Raw genomic sequence first — 25,474 nt, 5'->3', positions numbered from 1 at the left:
ATAATGGGGAATCTATTCATCAAATTCTCAAGCTGAATAAATTAAATTTTAAACCCTATCCATTATTTCGCTCTGCATCTACCTCTGTCTGTACCTGCTCCGTAAGGACCGTACACCCCCTTTGCAAGATTCTCATGCGCATATCCTTAACTTTTTCCTGGTACACTCACAACATGGATTCCCATAGAAGATAATTGACTCTGTTATGGTTCAAATCCCCTTACAAGATTATATCTGTATTATTATACCTATATTATTATTATTATTATTATTATTATTATTATTATTATTATTATTATTATTATTATTATTATTATTATTATTATGTCCGACTAGTTGGCTGAATGGTCAGCGTACTGGCCTTCGGTTCAGAGGGTCCCGGGTTCGATTCCCGGCCGGATCGGGGATTTTAACCTTAATTCCAATGGCCCCGGGGCTGGGTGTTTGTGCTGTCCCCAGCATCTCTGCAACTCAAACACCACACATACCACTATCCTCCACTACAATAACACAGTTACCTACAAATGGCAGATGCCACCCACCCTCATCGGAGGGTCTGCCTTACAAGGGCTGCACTCGGCTAGAAATAGCCACACGAAATTATTATTATTATTATTATTATTATTATTATTATTATTATTAATGTAACTATTGTTCCATTCAATTCTGTAATGATTATCGCTTGTTTGATTGTAGTCAATTTGTTATATATACATCTGTATGTGTGTGTAGATTAACATTCAAGACATGTACAGTGAAGGTTGCTGTATGATATCAGATGTGGAGGTATTGTAAGAAATAACTTTAGACATTGCAACATTGTGCAACACTGCTAGCATAACTGCCGAGTTATCGCTCTGTCATTGTGTGCAATTAGCGATGAACTCATTTTTTGGGAAGTTCCTTGAGTGCCCCAGGCAATTTCACCATTGTATGTAACATTTGTCGCCGGGTGGGAGTAATATTATAGTTATTACTGGAGATTGCGTAGGTGTGTCATCGAAGGGTATAAAAACTCGGACCAGCGTCTTATAGTTTCAGTCAATTGGAAGGTGAGACCTCAGTCGGTCAGTTCAGTGGAGTCATGAAAAGAGAGACTTGCCATGAAGTCATATAGAAGTAGAGACTTGCCACGAAGTCATATGGATGAAGACACTTGCCAAGGAGTGTTGTAATGAGATGATAGTCGTCGGTCATCTGGATGGAGAAGCAGCAGTCACATGGATACTTACTCGCCAGTCAACATATGGATTAAATGTTCGGAGTACGAATCTAATTTCAAGCTACGCTATATCTCGTCAGTGAGACAAAAAGGATAAATCTCCAAATTAGGCTTGAGACACCTAGAGCAAACACTAACTCAAAGCAATACGTCGTAATTGAAGGTACAGTCAAGTGAACCAGTGAGGGATAAATTTCTTGTATAATTTTCAAATGTCCGGTCAAGAGGAATTCAAATTAATGCCTAGTTTCTTTCAGTTGTTATGTCATACTTTATATTCTCATCTGTTTTATCGCAGCTAGTTTTACTATTTTTAATTAAATAATTTAAAGAATATACTTTGTTCTATCAAATTAATTTCTAGCTTTATTTCAATGGTAGAATTGGATAACCTCAAATTTAATGGGGCAATAAAACGACAATCTCGTATTCCCAGAACCTTTATGGTATGTTGTCAAAAGTAAGCTTATGACTCCACACCCTAAAGTACAAGGTCTGACGATTGAGTATTTTATGTAATTAACATTTATTTTCATATAAATCATTTTAATGCTATTTGAGATTATTTCAAATTAGTGAGTAATAGTCAAAAGGTCTCAACTCTAATCACTGGTATACTGGTTCGAGGTTTTATATTTTAATTTATGGTACGTTTACACTTCACACGTAATATCACCTGTGATAATAGTAATTATTGCATGGTGAGTGCGATATTAAGGGTGAATGCATTTTTTCTTGGGTCGTCATGTGCGTGTTCATTGTTTTTTATAGTGCGGTTTGACTCAGTTCGTTAATTGGATGTGATAATTGATTAATTTCATGGTGTGTAATTTCCTTTCATTATACAAAGGAACATTATAACTTATAAGATTTATGTAAATGTATATTTTGAAGTCAAAAACAAGTCACGAATATTCGTGATCATACGATGGAACATGTTTTCGCACCAACCGTAGTTTTTCTCTTTTCGATCAAAGGAAATACTTGGATTGAGCACACGCAATAGTTAAATGTTCAATTAACTGTTACAGACCTGATATGAATTTCCGATTTAATTCATGTAATATTTTGTAATAAGTTTGTTGTTGTTATTTGAGTCATCAGTCCATAGACTGGTTTGATGCAGCACTCCATGCCACCCTATCCTGTGCTAACCTTTTCATTTCTACGTAACTATTGCATCCTACATCTGACCTAATCTGCTTGTCATATTCATACCTTGGTCTACCCCTACCGTTCTTACCACCTACACTTCCTTCAAAACCAACTGAACAAGTCCTGGGTGTCTTAAGATGTGCCCTATCATTCTATCTCTCCTTCTCGTCAAATTTAGCCAAATCGATCTCCTCTCGCCAATTCGATTCAGTATCTCTTCATCCGTGATTCGATCTATCCATCTCACCTTCAGCATTCTTCTGTAACACCACATTTCAAGAGCTTCTATTCTCTTTCTTTCTGAGCTAGTTGTCGTCCATGTTTCACTTCCATACAATGCCACGCTCCACACAAAAGTCTTCAAAAACATCTTCCTAATTCCGATATCAATGTTTGAAGTGAGGAAATTTCTTTTCTTAAGAAAGCTCTTCCTTGCTTGTGCTAGTCTACATTTTATGTCCGTCTTACTTCTGCCATCGTTAGTTATTTTACTACTTAAGTAACAATATTCATCTACTTCCTTTAAGACTTCATTTCCTAATCTAATATTTCCTACATCACCTGCCTTCGTTCGACTGCACTCCATTACTTTTGTTTTGGACTTATTTATTTTCATCTTGTACTCCTTACGCAAGACTTCATCCATACCATTCAGCAACTTCTCGAGATCTTCTGCAGTCTCAGATAAAATAACAATATCATCGGCAAATCTCAAGGTTTTGATTTCCTCTCCTTGGACTATGATTTCCTTTCCAAATTTCTCTTTGATTTCCTTTACTGCCTGTTCTATGTAAACATTGAAAAGGAGAGGGGACAAACTGCAGCCTTGTCTCACTCCTTTCTGAATTGCTGCTTCTTTTTCAAAGCCCTCGATTCTTATTACTGCAGACTGATTTTTATACAGATTGTAGATAATTCTTCGTTCTCGGTATCTGATCCCTACCGTCTTCAGAATCATAAATAGCTTGGTCCAATCAACATTATCGAATGCCTTTTCTAGATCTACGAATGCCATGTACGTGGGCTTGTCCTTCTTGATTCGATCCTCCAAGATCAGACGTAAAGTCAGGATTGCTTCACGTGTTCCTACATTTCTTCTGAAGCCAAATTGATCTTCTCCCAACTCAGCTTCAACTTGTTTTTCCATTCTTCTGTAAACAATAAGTGTTAAAATTTTGCAGGCATGAGATACTAAACTAATGGTGCGGTAGTTTTCACACCTGTCAACACCGGCTTTCTTGGGAATGGGTATAACATCATTCTGCCGAAAATCGGATAGGACTTCTCCTGTCACATACATCTTACACACTAAATGAAATAACCTTGCCATGCTGGTTTCTCCTAAGGCAGTCAGTAATTCAGAGGGAATGTCATCAATTCCAGGTGCCTTGTTCCTATTGAGGTCACTCACAGCTCTGTCAAACTCTGACCTCAATACTGGGTCTCCGATTTCATCAACATTAACAGCCTCTTTATGTTCCAGAACAAAATTATCTACATCTTTACCTTGATACAACTGTTGGATATGCTCCTGCCATCTTTCTGCTTTGTATTCTTTCCCTAGAAGTGGCTTTCCATCTGAGCTCTTAATTTTCATACACCTAGATTTCCTTTCTCCAAAGGTTTCCTTGATTTTCCTGTATGCAGCATCTACCTTTCCCAGGACCATACAGCCTTCAACATCCTTGCACTTCTCCTTCAGCCATTATTCCTTAGCTACCTTGCACTTTATATCCACTTGCTTCTTTAATCGCCTGTATTCTTTTCTGCCCTCTTCATTTCTAGCATTCTTGTATTTTCGTCGTTCATCAATCAGGTCTAGTATCTCCTGAGTTATCCACTGATTCTTAGTTGATCTTTTCTTCCTTCCTAACATTTCTTCAGCTGCCCTACTAACTTCATTTTTCATGACTCTCCACTCTTCCTCTATAGTGTTTCCTTCAGCCTTTTCATTTAGTCCTTGTGCAACATGCTCCTTGAAGCAATCCCTCACACTCTTTTCTTTCAACTTGTCTAGATCCCATCTTTTTGCATTCTTTCCTTTCTTCAATTTCTTCAACTACAGATGGCATTTCATGACCAACAAGTTGTGGTCAGAGTCCACGTCTGCTCCTGGGAAAGTTTTGCAATCCAACACCTGGTTTCTGAATCTCTGCCTAATCGTAATGAAGTCTATTTGATATCTTCGAGTGTCTCCAGGTCTTGTCCACGTATACAGCCGTCGTTTGTGGTGTTTGAACCAAGTATTAGCAAGCACTAAATTATGATCAGTGCAGAATTCAACCAGCCGACTTCCTCTTTCGTTCCTTTGCCCAATCCAAATTCTCCTCCTTGGCCTTCCACTGCATTCCAATCTCCCATCACAATTAGATTCTCGTCACCTTTTACATATTGTATTAAATCTTCTATCTCCTCATATATTCTTTCTATTTCTTCATAATCCGCTGAACTAGTAGGCATATAGACCTGCACTATTGTGGTGGGCATTGGTTTGGTGTCTATCTTGACGACTATAATTATTTCACTATGTTGGTCGTAGTAGCTTAGCCGCTGCCCTATTTTCTTATTCATTATTAAACCAACTCCTGCATTTCCCCTGTTTGATTTTGTGTTGATAATTCGGTAGTCGCCTGACCAAAAATCTTGTTCTTCCTGCCAACGTACTTCACTTATACCAACTACATCTAACTTTAGCCTATCCATCTCTCTTTTCAGATTCTCTAACCTACCACCTACGATTCAAACTTCTAACATTCCACGCTCCGACTCGCAGAATATCAGTATCCATCTTCCTGATGATCGCCCCCTCTCGTGTAGTTCCCACCCGGAGATCCGAATGGGGGACTAGTTTACCTCCGGAATATTTTACCCAGGAGGAAGCCATCATCAGTACATCATTCATACAGAGAGAGCTACATGTCCTCGGGAGTTAGTTACGGCTGTAGTTTCCCGTTGCTTTCAGCCGTGTAGCAGTATCAACACAGCTAAGCCATGTTGAGTATTATTACAAGGCCGTATCAGTCAATCATCTAGACTGCCGCCCTTGCAACTACCGAAAGGGTGCTACCCCCCTTTCGATGAACCATTCGTTAGTCTGGTCTCTCAACAGATACCCATCCGATATGGTTGCACCTGCGGCTCGGCTATCTGCATCTTTGGGACACGCAAGCCTCCCCACCGCGGCAAGGTCACATGGTTCGCAGAGGAGGGTAATAAGTTTAACTTTCTAAAATAATAGTATACGTCCAGTTGGGACATAGTTGCTAGGTGACGCTGAATTGCAAGCATCGCTTTTACTTCTTTTACTGACGTTGGCACCAGAGTTGTTGCGAGTAATGCAATTTAGTTTTGCAGCGATGAAATCTTATTTTTATATGACGCAATCTTCGTCGTCAATCACCAGTGAATAGATTTAAGAGCATTTATGCTCCAATGAGAAGCATATTTGACTACATGAAATGTTAGTTTTAATATCAACAATGGTTCATGTTAGGTTGGAGTTTGGGTCGCAACTTTTAAGGTTTTATTCGGTGATTATCTGGTACCCTATTGACGATTTTAGTCATTCGACATCCTTACTAAAGACGAAGCTTGGCAATCGAATTACCTGGATATCAGGACTGGAAATGTAGACAAATGCGGTTAAACCAACAGCATATGAAGTCATTGGCAGTTGGTGTTGTGATGCCATCCCAATGGTACCACGTTCGACTCGTACAATGTCAATTCACTTTTGATGAAGATTTGGCGTTAATAAGTCTTTGACAACGCTTTTCTTTACACCTAATTTAATGTTAAGTCCGTAGGCCGAAATTAATGAAATTGCAGCGTGTTTGCCTTTAAATAATGGGCTATATGATGGCATATATCATTAATTGATATCTCAAAGGATTCCGAAGTTAGTAAAATTTCTTCTAGTATGTTCGACAATATCAGGTGGTGTTCACGTGATAGTTTAATCATCCTCCTGCCTGACGTACTGTAGCTTGCTTGCTGTATGCATACCCGAGCCGTTCCGTTACGCTACTTCGCATGCTAGGGTCATCCCGATGCGCTGAGTTCCATTAAATAAAAGTATGTTCCAGGCCATATATGGTTCCTGGATTCTTGCAAAACAGCGTCACCTAGAAACTATATCCCAACTTTACGTATACCATGATTTGAGAAAGTTAAACTTATTACAAAATATTACATGGATTAGTTTATAAATTCGGAAATTCATCTTCAGGTCTGTAATAATTAATTGAAAATTTAACTATCACGTGTGCTCAGTCCAAGTATTTCTTTTGATCGGAATGAGAAAAACTACGGTTGGTGCGAATACATGTTCCATTGTTTGATCACGAATGATCGTGACTTGTTGATGACTTTAAAATATATATTTACATAAATCATATAAGTAAAATATAATGTTCCTTTGCATAATGAAAGTAAATTACACACCATGAAATGAATCAATTGTCATATGTGATCAACTAACGCACAGATCCAATTAACGAACTGAGTCCAACCACACTAAAAAAAGAAACAATAAAAACGCACATGACGACCCAAGAAATATATCTACACCCTTAATATCGCACTCACCATGCAATCATTACTATCACAAGTGACATTAAGTGTGAAGTGTAAACGTACCAAACATGAACGTATAAAACCTGGAGCCCGTATACCAGTGGTAAGAGTCAATCACCTTCCATGGAATTCCATGGTGTGAGAAAAATGTCGTACTGAGCCATGCGATGCGAGCTTAGTGGAATACCCAACTTCCTACGTTACGACACATCCAATGACATTTCTGTCGCATGAAAACGTCGTCCTAGTTAGAACCCTGGCCTCTAGTAAAAAATGCCGTCATTTAATTTAAGCTGACCTATGGAAACAAAAATAATAAAAACAATTACGGTACACATCACTGTCACCTGGTATCCGCAGTTTTATCCAGCTAGCTGTATCCGTAATTCAGTTTCAAATTAAGTCACGCTATAATTATAGATCTTCACTTAAACATCCTAATCCACCTTCGCTTCGAAAGGTTCGGAATAATTCGACCTGCCGTGTTGGGGGTTATTACTGAGGATCAGACTCACCCATGAAATCCTACGTTCCAATCCACCTTCACTATGAAAAATTGTATACACATGACACGAGATCACTATACTACTAGCGCAAAGCATATCTTAACGTTTAAAAAATTAATAAAATTCGTTGTTCTCAAACTAATGGTTAACTCAAGCCTATAACTTCCCAGACGAAAATAATGGACTACACATGAGGTTATATCATTAAATGTGAAATACAAGAGTCGTAAATTGATCTTCCCACCAACCCGTAAATTTCAGTTATTGAGGCTAGGAAACAATCAACTCAAAATAATACGTCACTTCGACCTCAAATTAGCAATAGATAGCAGAACGTAAAGTTTTAAATGGAATCCGAATCAATGCCAAAATTCACAATATCCACTTCAGAAACCCACTATCGTTGAAATCACGAAGATATCATATTTGCAATAGCGCCGCTCTAAGCATTTACCCTCTTTCATTCCTAACCTAGAGACAAAGGAATGATTAAAAACTGACGTTTCTTTATATTATGGCTTTCTCATCGCTTGGATCTTTGTTAAATTATTTTGAAGGAAACTTGTTTTGTAGCAATGGTTTATTTAGTGGAACTGAGAATTCAGATGAACCTAAATATTATGAAAATATCAGTCTTGATGAAGACGACACTGGCATTCTCGATGTTGTTTTACCTGCAACTGGTGGTGGTGACGGGATTACACAATACCGTAAATTTGTAAATTCTGTTCCTATCTCCGATAAACTACAATTTACTAGTCAATCAGGTCGTGATAGTAAATATATCACACCCTGGCAATGTATTTAAAAGTGAGGGATATTACTGTCAGTATTCGATTCATTATTATTATTATTATCATCATCATTTCATTTCCATATTTATTCTTAAAACTTTAACCTGGAAGGTCTCCATATGTGGTATGAGTAATTTGTTTTGTCCACGACTGGGAAAATCATCGCTATCATAATTCAGAAAATTCGTATTATTCAGGTGTATATCCCAAAGTCTGATGATGTGCACTTGTTATTTTAGTCTAAAACTTCCGATGACTCGTGTGAAACACCCGAGCCCGTTGATGGCGTTATTATCTTTGGGCCAGGAACAGATTCGTGGTGTGGAGTTGACATGAGAATCTAATCATGATTGGATGGCCAGGATCAATCTAGGCGGATCATGTGAGAGGAAGGGGAAAGCTGATGTCTATTTAGGCATGTGAAGATGCGGGAGGGGAAGGAGGAGCAGAGGGCCCTGTGGCCGCCAAATCACGCTCTCCACTTCAGAGCCCTTGGTCACCTTTTAGTAGCCTGTTATGTCGGGCAGAGGACACCGTCGGTGTTATTCTACCGCCCCTACCCACAGGGAGAATTTTAATCGCGTAGACTGAGTAGACCTGGAACCAGCCCTTAGGTTCACGGAAAAATCTTTGACCTAACGGACCAGGATTCTTAATATTTGTATATATATTTTAGAGCAAACAACGATAACATGTAAACATTTATAGGATGATTTTGTTTTTAGTAAAACCGAAAGTGTAGCTTTGTTTCAACTTCGATATTTCTTGCTTGCTGTATGATGTATCTTCCTGAGCGCTTAGCTGCACGAAGCACTTTCGTTCTGTAAGCATGTACTATGTCAGCATTTCCGGATACATTGAGTCTGCGACACATAGTTACTTCGCATCATGCTGCTATCTTAGGTAATAAATAGTAGAAGTATTAGAAACCACAGCCTCCTATTATCTGAGCAGCGGTCGCTAAGCAGGCTAAGGTTCTTTCAAAAAGCTGATGTGCCGCAGAGGATTTTTTCTTATTGTTAATGTCAGCCCCGGTGTTACACTACCGCCCCTACTTACAAGAGGAATTTGTATAAAATGTAGCAAACAACGTGCTATGCCCCCCTGTGAGTAGGGACGTAGAAAAACACCGAAGGTATCCTCTGCCTGACATAAAAGACTACTAATAAGTGTCTTAGGGCTCCGAACTGGAGAGCGTGAGTTGGCGACCACAACGCCCGTAGCTGAGTCCTGACGTTACTTCCTCCCTTGATTAACTCTTGTTCTTTCCGACTCCGATGATATTAGGTTGCGAAACCTAGGGAGTCCTTCATTTTCACGCCCTTCGTTGCCCTCGTCTTCCTTTGGCCGATATCTTCACTTTTCGAAGTGACTGATCCCTCCTATTTATCCCTCTGACCAGTGTTGTATAGAGGATAGTTGCCTAGTTGTACTTTCTCTTAAAACAATAATCACCACCACCATAACAACGTGCTATGCAATCACCATATGTCAGGAAAATAAATAATTACTTTAAATTATGCAATAACCAATGCAGAACAAAATAAAAAGCATTTATATATTAGAGTCTTAATAAAGATCCCTCTAGCGGTAGGGGTGGCAGAATAACACCCACGGAATCCCCTGCCTGCCGTAAGAGGCGACTAGCAGGGGCCCTAGCAGCTCTTGACTTGAGAGCGTGATTTGGCGACCCTGGGGCCTGAGCTGGGTCATGGCATTGCTTCCCATTACTTGTGGCAGGCTTCTCACTTTCATCCTACCTACCCGACCTCCCTTGATCAGCTCTTGTTCCTCTCCGACCCCGACGGTATTACGTATAGCGATCTAGGGATGTGTACTGTATATTAGACCGTGCTATGATAGATACATCTTCAAGCAATCTTGATGATAGAGAAGTACACAAATACAAACACATACCCCTGTGGGTGGGGGCGGTAGAATAACACCCACGGTAGACTTAATTACATGAGATTAATAATAATTCTACTACTTTTCCCTACATATAAGGCTCGCGAGCGCGAACTGCGTCGCACATGTGGATTTGGTCTTGTAGAATCAAACTCGGCGCTTTCGAGTAAGAGGCTTTAACAGACGTGTGTATATAACATAGCAGTTGAATAAAAAACATAGTGTGCCCTGTGTTTGTATGAGCTTTTAAGTCCCAAGCTAGAATCAAAAATACTGTTTTACCGCCGGATAACTTCGCTGACGACAAAGCTAAGATGTAATTACTAGGAAGTAGGTCTATCAAGTAACAGAGAAAAGAAACAAACACAAGAATCATACGCTCTCTTTTACGGCTGGATGCCCTTCCTAACGCCAACGCTAAGATGTAATTACTATGTCTATCAATTAACAGGACATTTAGTCACCGGGGTTTGAACCGCAGTATCCAGCATTTTATATCAAACTAAATGTGTGTGTCTTACTTGTCTATGTCCGAACAAGGTGATGAGTATTTTACTGCTTTGTCAAGTGACTTCCGTTCACGTTTGCAAGCATTAGCATAACCTCACAGTTTTGTTCTCATTCGCTCTTATGACTTGGCGCAGACTACATGCATACAGACAAAAAAAAATTATGGTTTGATCTTTTTCCCCCTTATAACATGTAAGTATGTTAGGTAATTCATATATCTGTGTGTCGACTAAATTAAAAATCGTCTGTAAGTGGTATAAAGTGTGCGTAATAAAATAGAAGAGCTATCTCGCAACATTCTAGTCCGTGCGTTCCGTTTTTCGAAAAAGGAGTGGTATGTGTGCGTATATCAGTGTTCTGCTCGATAACCCGTGTTGAGCTGTATTCATATTTTGTAAATTTGCAATCACCGAGCGTGTTAGCTGTGCAATATGTGTTTCCACGGTTTCTGATATTCGCACTACTCTAGCAATATGTTTTTCCGCGGTTTCTGATTTTCGCACTAGGCAAATGATAGAAGATGTACGTTAGCTGTATTCATATTTTGTAAATTAGCGTTTACCTAGCGAGTTAGCTACGCGGTATGTGTTTTCGCTGTTTCTGATTTTCGCACTTGGCAAATGATAGAAGATGTACGTTAGCTGTATTCATATTTTGTAAATCAGAGTTTACCGAGCGGTTTGGCTACGCGGTATGTGTTTCCGCTGTTTCTGATTTTCGCACTTGGCAAATGATAGAAGTTGTGCGTTAGCTGTATTCATATTTTGTAAATTAAAGTTCACCGAGAGAGTTGGTTACGCAGTATATTTTTCCGTGGTTTCTGATTTTCGCACTTGGCAAATGATAGAAGTTGTACGTTAGCTGTACTCATATATTGTAAATTAAGGTTTACCGAGCAACTTGGCTGCGCAGAATGTGTTTCCGCGGTTTCTGATTTTCGCACATGGAAAATGATAGAATGTGTACGTTAGCTGTATTAATATTTTAAAAATTAGCGTTTACCGAGTGAGTTAACCACGCGGTATGTTTTCTGCGGTTGCTGATTTTTACACTAGCAAATGATAGAAGATGTACGTTAGCTGTATTCATATTTTGTAAATTAGCGTTTACCGAGCGAGTTAGCTACGCGGTGTGTGTTTCAGCGGTTTCTCATTTTCACACTTTCCAAATCATCTATGTTGTACGTTAGCTGCATTTATATTTCGTAAATTTGCGATCACCGAGCGTGTGTCACCGTCTACTATACTGTTCCCTGTTAAGCAGTAAACATGTTTTAATCACTGATTTAACGTTTTGAACGCAACTATCAGTGTACTGAACACGTGTTTAGGTAACGACATCGAGTATAGTGTTCGATTCTAGTCTTGTTAACATTGCAGCAATAAGGTTAAAATCTGTCAAGATAGATGCACTGAGAATAGCCATCTTTAAAAATCTCGTGAACATAGCAGCAGTAAGAATAGCGATGTTTAAATATCTCGCGAACATAGCTGCAGTAAGTTTTTTATTTCTACCGCTAGAGCATGTACGCATCATCTATCGATTATGCATTCATTGACTATCGTACTAAACTTCTTCCGCTAGAGTGTACAACGATCGCATGAGTGCGCGCGCACCTATCGATTATGCATGCATCGACTTTCGTACTAAACTTCTTGCGGCAGAGTGTGCTAACATCGCATGTGCGCACGCACTTCCACTGATCATCAATTTGCTCGCGCACACGTGCTGATCTATGCATTCTCCCCCACCCGTTCAACGTAGGTATAAATACTGGTATAAAACAAATTGTTCTCGCTTGCCTTGTAAGAGACGGCCGTGCCCTGGTCCAGGCCAATAGCTTTCTTGTAGAGGAAACATCGCTATGGCGGTGGACCCCTAGGGACAGAGAGAGAGAGTGAGAGTGCACATCTCTTACACTCCCGTCCCGTATTTTTGGTAATGGGCGATAGGGGAAAGAGGACTAGCTCTTTAAAACTCCCTACTCCCCTGAAATTAATAAAGCATAACCATTTACGTAGGTTAGCCTAGGATGCCTAAGATGACAGCCGTGAAATTTCAAATTTCGTGCGCCCACGTGCAAAAGGTGGCAGCAGTGAAGATTTAGCCCCGTCAAGATGCCAGCACTGAAGTTAGCGATGCAGTCTTTTTTAAAGGTGGCAGCTGTCAGGTTGATAGCTGTCAAAAAGCACGTGGAATTTCAAATTGTCTAAGGTGGTAGCTATGAAGTTTAGTGCCGTAAATATGGCATCACTGATGTTAGCGATGCGCTCTTGTTTAAATATGACAGCTTCAGTTGTCAAAAAGCACGTGGCTTTGTTTACAAATTCAAATTTCGCGCGCTCCGAATTCAAATTTCCCGCTCTGCTGAGTCAGCAGTCACGTGACCCGCTCTGCGGCCTCTGATTGGCTCGGGGTTGAACTCTCTGCGCCCTACTAGTACTACTGGACTTCAAACGTTCTTGGAACGTACTCCTTTTATGTTTGTTGAACGTGGCTGACCAACAAACTGTGGAGTGCTGAGGCTCTGGGTATTGTATCACTTTGTGGCAGCCTGGTGTTATATACTGGTGAAAGCTATCTCAGACATTCCATAATTTAAGTTGAGGAACGTAAATGGCATGTTGCTCAAGTGAATATATCTTTAAAACAAGTGTTAGGGTCAGGTACAGTGTCTGTGTGATATGATAAGTGCCGATTATGAGATTCGGCAAGTCGTGTTTATACGAAGGGAGTGAAGGGTACTTATCTACATATATGTGAATATTTTTCAACGGACGAACTGCAAATGGTGGTTTGGTTCTCGCTTTCGTATTCCGACTGTTTTTCTTGTTGTTGTAGTTGTTGTAAATATGCAGTCTTCCAGCAATATTTTGTGTGTGTATCATATGTATATTTTGGTTGATGAGGTGCTCATGCACGGATTTTATTTAGAATATAGTTAGCTGTTTTAAAATCAGTGGAGTTACTGATGAATCTAAATGCAGTTCCTACATATTTAGTCGTTTTCAGAAGGTTGGGTAAGACCTGAAGCAGATGTACCAGTACGAAACTTTTATGTTCTTGCCCTGGAGGAGAAAGAGTTATTATCACGCTCTATCAAAATTCGAGGGATCCATTCTGGTATAATCTGGCGCCCACACTATGGCTATTTCGATTAATTATTTTTATTAATTTAATTTATTCAAGTAATATATTAAGTTTTGAGTCATTTAATTTATGATTATATTCTTATATTAATAAACAGTTACAATGTTAAAAAATATATATTCCTGCAATTTTTTGGAACTTAACTTCTTCCAGTTTTTCTAATGACTTACTTTTAAAGAAAGAATCCTTTCAATTTCTGTTAGCTTGCTTATGTGCATGAATTTTTAGAGCACTGTGGAGAAAGCACGGCAGTTTGACTAAGACGGTGAAAGAGATAAATACTGTAGTTACGATTTTCGTCGCACCCTGTCGATCATTCGATGAAGTGGCTACAGTGGACTCAGCACACCTGAGATTAAGAAGAACCGGTGAGTACGTACTATCGACGCCGGAACCTAGCGCAAAGATCGACAAATTAATGGTAAAATGGATTTGGTTGATCAAATCCCTGCCCACTCTTGTCCCTAAAAGCTAAATCCACCTAGAATGCAAAAGTTGACCAGCATTACTGATGAAGTACTTACCGAGCCAATTATTGTTCCTTCTATTTCTAGTTATGCTTCCTTAGCCTTCCTCGTGAATAATTCAGTTGGGGCTTCTCGTACTGTCGTGGACTATCGTAAGTTGAACAAGGGGATTTTTCAAAAGGATTATCATCTACAAATAGAAATATTTGAAAACAAATAATTACTGATGCGACGTACGTTAGTGATGAGAGCAGTTCACTGTCATGTAACGTGTCTCGTAGAAGATATTTCTACATTTAAGCACGTCCAGTTTATTAGGTTAAGTTTAACAAAAATGACCATAATATAACCTCACTAACATCACTCCATCATTAACCTACTCTCAACCACTAACAACTTATAACCTCGACACGATTCACATGCGAACGGTAGATCATCTGCTGATATCTGCATCGACTGCGATTATGTTATTTCTAAGTTCCGATCCCTTCTCAGCGAATGTTCCAAATTACTCAAATCTTTAAGTCCTCAGGCTGCATATCATATACAAGGAAGGGTTTCATCGGCCTTGCTGAAGCGATTACCTCTCTCCACTGTTCAGGAACATGCACAGTATGATGACTATTTTGACGCTCTCTCAGGGTAAACCCTCGGTCACACTGCAGAAAACTGCCTGATAACAAGAACATGTTATTGACTGTCGTAAAAATTCCCAGCGTTATTAAGTACTGCCATATGCTAATTATTATTTTGTACTTTGCATCTGTCAGACCAAATAACTAATCCTTTCTTCTCTTAAGTGGCTGATAATTTGAGGTGACCTACTTCAATATACACAAAGAAATTTTGGCTGATCCTCACCAAGCCACACTATCATACCAAAATCACATTGTTGCTTCATTAGTTCCAGTATTATGATTATAACATGAATACAGCCGTTGATAGAATACTGAGGAGTGGGACGACACTTGACAGAAAAGCACTTGCTGTAAATCAGTGTAAAGTACAATAGAGTTTGAATTTGTTTTCATCTTCATTGCTTTGTAAGTTACTTACCCTTAGAATGATGTAATCTACTGTGAGTTTCTCTAATCGTTTAGCTGTTCACTCATCACCTCCCGTTACACAGTTACGTGCTTAGAACGTATATTACGTGTTGGTCTGTCGCACCTTCTGGATATGATAACTTCAGATCCTGCATAGAAAGATGATGATGTTCTGCTATTATAGAAAGACAAGTCAAGTGTTGTTTAGGAGGTAATATCATTTGATATTTTGTACCAAAAAATAATGCTGTCTAGTTCAATCTTCCTCCTACTATTGAAGCTTCTCCGTCCGGAAATTGATAGAAGCTGAGATGACTGCTGATTGAGGATATCTCTACCTTCACATTCAATCCTTCAATTTCTTTCTTAGAAACTGAACGTTGTCCAATCTTAATGAAAGTTCTTAATGATATCCTTAATTCCTCGGAATCTAGAATATCGATCATTTTGTCAGAATGCCTATAATTATAAATGTAGGTTATAACCCTAATGAAATAATTAAGAATTGAAAAATGCTCAATAACCTTATCACAGTCCTTAATGCTTTCAAGGTCTTTACCTTTGGTGTACGTTCTTCTAGCATAGATTCTTTAAAGCTGATGTGAATTTTTTCCGGTCAGTCTGATTGATGATGGTTCAATCACGACTGACCTTGCCAACATAACGTTGATTGCTGAAGAGATTCTACTGGGTTTTCCTGAGACGGTACATGTCTCCAACAACTGTTTTCACTCAACTGTTGGGTCTGTGATACACAATTCCCTACGAATGTTTTCCAGCGCGATGCTGGGGAAGATACCCATCCTAACACCACTATAGAATCTGTCTAAGAAAGAATACTAGAAATATCAATCACTAGACCTCGTGTAGCTTTCTTAACACATTTAGTCATATGAACCGCTTCACACAGCTCTAATCTTGAAAGAGTAATTTCCTTTACTGGTGAAACTCTAGATTTGGCACACAGTAATCTGACAGATATGTTACCAGCAACATTTACTGTTCTGAGAAGAATTCAGCAGTCTTAAGGTTTCGCACTCGCGTCACAAAATGCATGCATTTTAACCTATTTCCTTAGCATCTGAAAAACTTAAAAACATATGGATCTATCTCAATGTTCTGAACATCAGATAACTGCGAACTTAATTCATACCAATTATTATTTAGTGAGTTAGCCAATGGATCCTCCCCTTGTAAATTAAGAGACCGCAATTCCTGCAGAGACATCTGAAAACAAATAACACTACGACCAATGAGACCAAGTGGATCAAACACTGAAGAAACTGTATATATCACCTGTCGTTTCGTCAATACATGGTATTTGATAATTAAATTACAGTTCTTTTCAGCAATAAGGGACATGTCAGCAGTAGGATACCAGATTATTCCCAAAGCCTTCATACCAATTTCCTTATCCATCGGAACTGGTAACTGAGTTTCCCTGCAACTTGGGGGTACAGCTTCTATGAGAACAGAATGGTTTGAGGAGAATCTTCTCAAGGAAAATCCAGCATTCACAAGAACATTATTCAAGTCTTACTCTAGTATTGGTGCCTCGTTATCATTTCTCGCTCCTGGCAGTACACCGTCCATGTAAAAATCTTCCTTCAATATTCGTGACACAGGAGGGTTTCTTGTTCTTCTTATTATTGATTTAACTTGAATCTAACAAAACTTCCCAATTATTGTCCAATATGTCCATACTTTCTTCCAAATCCATATAGTCATTCCCATACAAACACTTTTCGACTACTCTTAATATTATCAAATGAAATTGTAACTCGACATGATGCTGTTACAAATAAAATATACAATGTAACATCCGAAATTAAATCCTTACTCCTACTTTCCAACATTCCTAAGCTTGAGGCCTAAGTAAATCTGAACTCGATAATCATTACTGAAATTAGTGGGATGACTCCTGCTTTATTCATCTACAGTTATAGTTGTGGTCCAAATCCAATTGATTCACCTAGCTCTTCTTCATAAATAATAAATTTTCAGGTAAATCTGCAAGAAATCTACAGGTGACACTCATGATTCCTCCCGAACATTCTGTACATCGCAACTTCACATAAATCCACAGATTTTCACTCTTAACCCTTGACAATATCTCAGATTCACATAGCATTTAACAATACGCTGGGACTCATATCCAGATATACACTGTCACGCATCTTGTGCCTAACATCAATGTAAGTTCCGTCTGGATAAATTTTGGTTGGACAATATCATATTTCAGTCCCAATTTACAATTGTAGGTAATGATATTCCACACTTAACATGGGCCTCAGAGTTATTCCATATTTTACAATAATTTATTTCCCACCTAATAATGATAAAATTGATCATGAATGTCGCACAGTTTAAAATGCATTTAAAGTATATACCGTATTTATTTGTAGTGCTGTTTAAGATGTTCGTTCAAAAATCAGTAATCAACATCAATAACAATAATAAAAATTTTAAACGAGCTCGTGCCGTTTATAGAAGGTAGTAGAAGTATATATTTTCCCGTAGTGGTTTATGAGATGTTAACTTGAAATTTAGTAATGAGCACCACCAACATATTAACAACAATATAATAATACGTTTTAATGATGAATTTCGTCCTATTTAAATGTGAAATTCAGAAAGTTGGAATAGTATTGGGTTCGGAACGTTAGTGTTGATTAATGACTTTTGAGCTGACATACATATCACACTACAATAAAATATAAGCCCCGAAAAAATTTTATTTGCTTCCACACACAACAAAGATCAATAACCTAATATCATGACGGAGATTAATACAATTTACATATGAAATGTGGCATTGACTTCAAAATTAAAAGAAAAATCCCGGACGTCAAAACGAAAAGTTATACACTTCTAAAAGTACATGATTACAATTTGTAGGCATCGTCGTGCAGTATGTTCTCGTCGTTCTCCATACCGCCGATAAGCTCAGACTTTACCTGGCTATATTGGCACAAATACTGACCACTCTCACACTGGTCATTTTGATACTATTCATGTAAATGTATTTACAACACACAAAATCACACTCGTTATTCAACATGAAATAATACACTACTTTCTACTTCGTATTCAAACGTTTTCCCTTTTCACTCCGTCTGGAGATCTCGCGGTCTTTATCGCACACAGAATTCCGTTGCACTTTAACATAAGGTAGCGGCAAGAAAAACATTCAAACTGTAAACCGAGAAAATCCCCCGCAGGTACTTAAAGCTTCATTAACAGGATCTGTCTAGACAAATATTAACTCTTAAGATGTTCATTCAAAAATCAGTAATCAACATCATTAACAATAATAAAAATTTTAAACGAGCTCGTGCCGTTTATAGAAGGTAGTAGAAGTATATATTTTCCCGTAGTGGTTTATGAGATGTTAACTAGAAATTTAGAAATGAGCACCACCAACATATTAACAACAATATAATAATACGTTTTTATGATGAATTTCGTCCTATTTAAATGTGCAATACAGAAAGTTGGAATAGTATTGGATTCGGAACGTTAGTGTTGATTAATGACTTTTGAGCTGACATTGATATGGTGATGGTTGAAATAAATAATTGATATCACATGTTCCGTGCCCGAGATAAATAGAAGTCACTGTCGATTTTCGCCAACTTTATTAAAGATATGTTATCTGCTGGATGCGACGAGGCTGAATAAAGTTAACTACTTTCAAATGCTCGCAGGAAAATAAGTAAGTTCCTGCCCTACTGCTTGATATAAACAGAGGATCGGCATTCCGAAGCTTGAGATTCATAAATTTTTCAATAACACCTTACGTGTTTGAATGAGTCCAAATTCTTGTACAATTATCTTTGAACAACCAGTAGAGTCCTTACAACTGGTCTTGTGTAAATTCACCACGTGCCGTGGACCGTATATCACTCCCGAAAATTTTCGTGGAGGCTACTCCAATATCTTGGAAAAACTGACGCTGATGGCTGCCCGTAGATTTATTATATACCCATGCTAACCTATGACGAGATATGGTGCAACAGTTATACCTCTGAACCAGCACCTTCTGAATTAACGGGGATCTTACATAAATTTTTATTTAAAATACTCCACAAATTCTACCCATTACATCATCATTCCCAAAATAATTTATGCATTTCTGTTTCTTCCATTGAGCTAAGGATCCTCCATTATGGCGTTCCTGTGACGGCATATGTTAGCCACTTGCTCCAATGACTCCGACTTTAATTCACATTACTCAGACATGATATCTCAAGGGTATTTCACGTCTGGAAATTCTCTAATATTTACTGTGTCTCATATGTACAATTTAGGCTTTACTAACGTTGCAATCGTTGAAATGTTTTCAAAATACAGCTTCCGAAGAACGAAAAATTACGAAGGTTAATGGCACTCTGTCGGATCACCGCACTATGGAGTGGGGTTGTATCACGTTTAAATTTCAACCTATACATGTCAGACATACCCCGTTCTCCGCGTGCGAATGTATATATTGTATTTCGCAACCACTCAGGTTTCCCAAATTAACATCAGGAAGCCCTCTCCAATTTCGAACCTTGGTTTAGAAATTGGAGAATAAAAATGAATCTCACCAAGAGCAGCGCTACTCTTTTCTCCATGCACACTTGACCAGAACCCCAACCATCGGTGCTTTCTTCGGTGAAGAGGTCCGGTGGTCCAATCTGGCTGTTAAAATGGACCCAGGATTGGCATTTAAAAGTGATATCATTCGAAATTCGTTCAAGGCCATTAATCGCCTGTCAGAAATTATCCCGCTAATGAAAGCCGACAATGGGCTAAACCCCGTAAACAGACTAAGGCTGTACATATCCTCCACAGGGCCCATACCCATATGTGCCAGTCCCATTTGGGGAATAGCAGCTTCACCTCACTTTACTTCCTCATCATGGATTAGGCTAATATCCTGTTCCCACCTCAGATTTCATTCCATCTCTTCATAGGACGACCAATATCTCTTCTTCCCGTAGGAAGGTATTCCAGGGCAAGTTTTGGGATTCTGTAGTTATCCATCCTCAGAACGTGATTTTTTCAATTTATCCTGTTTTGGAATATTCTTTCATTTGAGAATATCTTTAATTGTTGTCTTATATCTGTATTTCGTATTTTATGTTTTAGGGAGTATCCTTTCACTTATCTTAGGAATCTCATTTGAGATGATTGTATTTTATTTCTATAGCTTGTTTTATCCACCCATGTCTCACTTCCATATAACAAAACTGGTACAGCCATAGTCTTATAGAATTTAAGTTGAGTATCTTCTCTTACTTTTCCTTTGAGTGTTCGGCGAATTGTCCCACACATATTGTACCAGTAAAAGAGCCCGACTCTCAGATTAAATTTTAAAGTAGCATGAAATAGAGTTCTCAGGGCGAAAAACTGGATTAATTGTAGCTAGGGCTCGGTACAGGAGGTAGGGTCCTATCTACAGAAAAACTTTGACTGTGATTGTATAAGTGTTTATTCAAATAAGTCATGAATTTGCACATCACCTCTAGGTAGAAATGGACTGTCTTCCTCGTATTCCAATAGTATGGCTCGGGTTCTCCAGCTCACCAAGCCAAGCTGGTTGAAGCACGTTCCAGAAGACTCCAGGGATTCCAGGGACTCCAGATACTCCAGACAGAGGCAGCTGGACTGTCTGGATTGACGGCAAGTAGAGATGGCTCGAACTCTGAGGCCCGGGTTGAACCCCGATGATCCAGGCGATGTTGTAGATAGTCATGTACTGCCTCAGCCCAATGAGCCTGAGAGGATTGATGTTCCCAAGGTCACTAGTAGCACTGAGTCCACGAAAACCTTGGATGATCAACTTATAAGCAGAGATCTTGATAATTGTACATCAAGACTTCCAAAACTCCTAAAATGATATGAGTGGTATTAATAATTTTAGAGTTCATCACTTGGAAAATCTTCGTCTCTGAATAACGTTTGGCAACGAAAAATACAAGTCCCTTCTTGTGAAATTATAGTTAAACTCAAAGTTCATTACTGGCGAAGGTGCAAGTCTTTGCCTAAACTCGAACGAAAAAACACAAGTCCATTCACTTGGAAGTCTGAATATATTTAAAGTTAATCACTGGTGAAATTCATAAAGTCTTTGAGTGACCACTGACGAAAACACAAGTACATTCACATAAATAAATTCGTTGACGAAATTTATATGTCTTTTAAACCAACACTGGCAAATGTACAAGTCTTTGAGTAAATGCAAATGAAATCCTACCGGGCGAGTTGGCCGTGCGCGTAGAGGCGCGCGGCTGTGAGCTTGCATCCGGGAGATAGTAGGTTCGAATCCCACTATCGGCAGTCCTGAAAATGGTTTTCCGTGGTTTCCCATTTTCACACCAGGCAAATGCTGGGGCTGTACCTTAATTAAGGCCACGGCCGCTTCCTTCCAACTCCTAGGCCTTTCCCATCCCATCGTCGCCATAAGACCTATCTGTGTCGGGTGCGACGTAAAGCCCCTAGCAAAAAAACATGAAATCCTAACTTTGTTCAAAGCCGTTGGAAAGTTAAAGTTCATCACTAGCAATGTTAATCAATCACTGTCTATTAGAAGAATGAGTTCCTCAACAGTTGCAAATATTCCACGTAAATAACACAAGTCCATTTTACGAACACTTAGAAAATCTCGAATACTCGTAAATAATACAAATCCATTCAGTGAACACTTAGAAAAATTCCAGCTTCGAAGACGCGTAAATAATACAAGTCCATTTAGTGAACACTTAGAAAAATTCCAGCTTCGAAGACACGTAAATAATACAAGTCCATTCAGTGAACACTTAGAAAAGTTTCAGTCTCGACGGCACGTAAATAATACAAGTCCATTCAATTAACACTTAGAAAAATTCCAACTTCGATGACACGTAAATAATACAAGTCCATTCAATGAACACTTCTAAATATTCTAAGTTCAGTTACGAAGACTTAGAAAGATTTCTACAACACTCGAAGTCTTATGAGTCCACTTTATAAAACTTGGAAGAATCGTCCTCCCACACTTGTATAATGACAGAGTTCCACGATGATAGTAGCAGCAAGAGTGTCCCCGCTGACTACTCAGCTGAGACTGTGTGAATAGGCTATAGTAGGTCCTCCTTTTATTCGATTCGGGACGTCTACGTCATAATACGGTTTGATTGAATATCCCCCGAATCCCTCGATGGATTTGCTTGAAACTCGAGCATTGGGACGTTTAGGTGATCCCAAACAAGGTGACATATCGCTCGAATCGCTAGCACAATTATTATAGAAATTTCAAACTTTTCTCCATCGAACTCACTAGAACAAGTGACGTGGAATCCAGAAAATACCAGTCAAGGCTGGTAACACGTGTTGAGACGAGCGGGCGGTCTAGCTAGCCCCTGTGGCTACGTCACAGCTCACAGTCGTCACACACTCGCTAGCTGGTCCTCGCTGCTGGTAAACAAACCAGGCGCGCTCGGAACATTACGCGTGGTAAATAAACGTAACTTATGCTCAAAAAAATACTTATGTACAGGTCGTAACCGGTACATATCCCTCCCTCTCAGGGAAAAGAAAATGCGATGAGGATTTTCTTCAATGAACCTTATTCAAAGTATTTTTTGAGATTAGAAGCATTGTAAATGCCTTCAAGGTTGCCATCTAATCTTGCGATCTCATAAGCACCGTTGTCCAAAGATCTAGAAATCTTGAAAGGTCCAAAGTACAAGGGGCAAAACTTAGCATAGATCCTCAATTCTGGACGAGACGTCGCAGGTTTGCGATTCAACACCTTGTCTCCCACTTGCAAGGGTGGTCATATTCAAGGATCAGTCGGTCATTTAAGGCACGAGCGTCCAAACACAAACGAAGCTTACGATCGGGTTTCCTTACTATGGTGAGCGGATTAATATAAGGCGTGACGCACTTGGAAATAATTCCATCAGCCTCCATCTGGCGAATCAGTGTCCTGGTTTCTTCTATGTACTTCTCGGGCACTGGATATGGTTTGCGCTTATAAGGCGAAGTATCCTTGACGTTGAAGTGGTGCTTAAAATTCTTAATTTCTCCAGGCTTTTCATCAAAAACGTCCCAATAGGCCTGATATATCTCTTCTTCTGCCGCTGCTATGTCAGGGTGGTGATCTGGCGCTTCAGTTACACTGGAGATATAAGTGAGAAAATCGGGCCCTTTGTCATGTAAAATTTCCTCAATGGGTCCCACTTCATCGGGATCTCCTTCTTCTTCTGACACGGGTCCCTCTTCTTCCTCGGGATTACCCTCTTCTCTCAATACCTGGTCGACTGGGGCGGCTTCGCCAATCACACCATCGACTTGGGTATAGGGTAAATCAACCCCTTGAAGCCTACAGTCTTCACCATCCACCAGTTGCAACTCTACAGACCCAATCCTACATAGATGAATGGTGTTGGCAGAGTAGTCAATAGTAGCATTATACTTAGACAAATGTCTGAACCCAAGATAAGGTTGAATTTCTTAGGCGAAATTATCAAAAAGACATGTTCACACACTTCCTCATTAATGGTAAACTCAAGGAATACTTGCTGCTTGCACTTAATATTCCGGTCAGGAATAATGCCCTTGATCTTCACTTGTGCAACTGGCAAAATCAGAAGATCACATTTATCCTTAATCAATGTTACCAGTTTGTCAGCAATGAGGGACACTTGCGCTCCCGAGTCCACCAAGGACGATACTTGGACTCCCCCAATGGTAATATTAATTATAGGTAAACCTCGTTGGACCTGTTGACGAATAGGTGACTTGTCCTCAAACAGTAAGTCATCATCGATGTGCCAATAATTTATTATATCGACGTGAAATGACCCGACCTCCTCATTTTCAGGCAATCTTGTTTTGGAAAAATTTACGTTTTTTTGGTAACAGCACCCGTGGATTCGGGATTTTGTCCAAAGGTGTTGTTTCTCTTATTATATTCTTGATATTCAAGAGAAGTCGCTCCAGGTTGATGACCCTCTTGTTTCAACTGATGGAGGTAGTCCTGTGTTTCCTTCCATCGTTTGTGTAAGTCCGGATTATTTGAGTCTCGACTCTCTTGTTTTCTTTCTTGTTTCAACCAAGTAGGTTTGGTTGGGTATGGCATCTGGCTACGGTATGGGCGTTTTCTATACCCTTTATACCGCGGAGGTGATGATTGAGTATCTCTCTCTCCCTTGTTATCCATTCGTTCTGGACTGACGTGGTTGCTCAGAAGCATTAACGTGTACTGGGTGAGCAGCTATGTCTTTACTCTTGCTCGGTTTTAAAGTACCCTGTGCATGAGCAGAATCCAGACGTCGCAATACAGCATCGAATTGATCCAAGTTTTGGATGTTAGCAGCTACTAAAATTTCTTGGACGTGAGAAGGGTATTGTAAAGTAATAACCTGAATAAGTACCTTCTCAGGCAAAGGAGGATCTAAGTATTGCATTTTCTTCAACTGGGATAGTAGAAAATCTGCGTATCGAGAAGTATTGATGGAGGTGTTATACCTTCTCAAGTATAGTTGAAGTTTGATATGGTGTTGCGTTTCTGCATTCCAAAAACGGTCAATTAACGCCTTCTCAAAATCAGAATCTGCCTTGAAATTGGACTTGAATACAGAAAACCAAGAAAGAGCTTTGCCTTCTAGTAGTCGGGCAACTGTCCTTAGCTTTCTATCTTCGCCAATCTTATGTTCATGAAAATATTCTGCTACATTAATCAGAAATTCCTTAACAGTATAGTCTTCTTTACCGGAAAATTTTGGAGGTTTTTCCTCTTGGATTTTAACAATAGTCGTCTGGTACGACGTTCCTTCGACTCCTTCTATTGAACTAGAGATAGGTCTGGAAGTATCTCGAGATTCAAGACTAACGACCTTAGTGGCTATTTGTTCTAGATTACTTTTGACATCTCCTAATTGGAGTTGCACTACTCCTTCGACCTGTTTGACATCGTTCTTCAATTCGGTTTTAAGTTCACCCACATCTTCGCAAATACGACTAATTTGTGTGGTCGTATTATCTGCTTGCTGAGTGAATCGTTTGTCAAACTCGACCTGTTTAGTTTTTAATAGAGCAACTTCGTTTCCAACTCTGGAAATGTCATTCTTAACTGTCTCTCTTAAGGTATCCTGGACGGAAACAATTTTGC

The sequence above is a fragment of the Anabrus simplex genome, chromosome 2 (genome assembly GCF_040414725.1).
Source record: "Anabrus simplex isolate iqAnaSimp1 chromosome 2, ASM4041472v1, whole genome shotgun sequence".
Taxonomy (NCBI): Eukaryota; Metazoa; Arthropoda; class Insecta; order Orthoptera; family Tettigoniidae; genus Anabrus; species Anabrus simplex.
Note: the sequence above shows the minus strand (reverse complement) of the source record.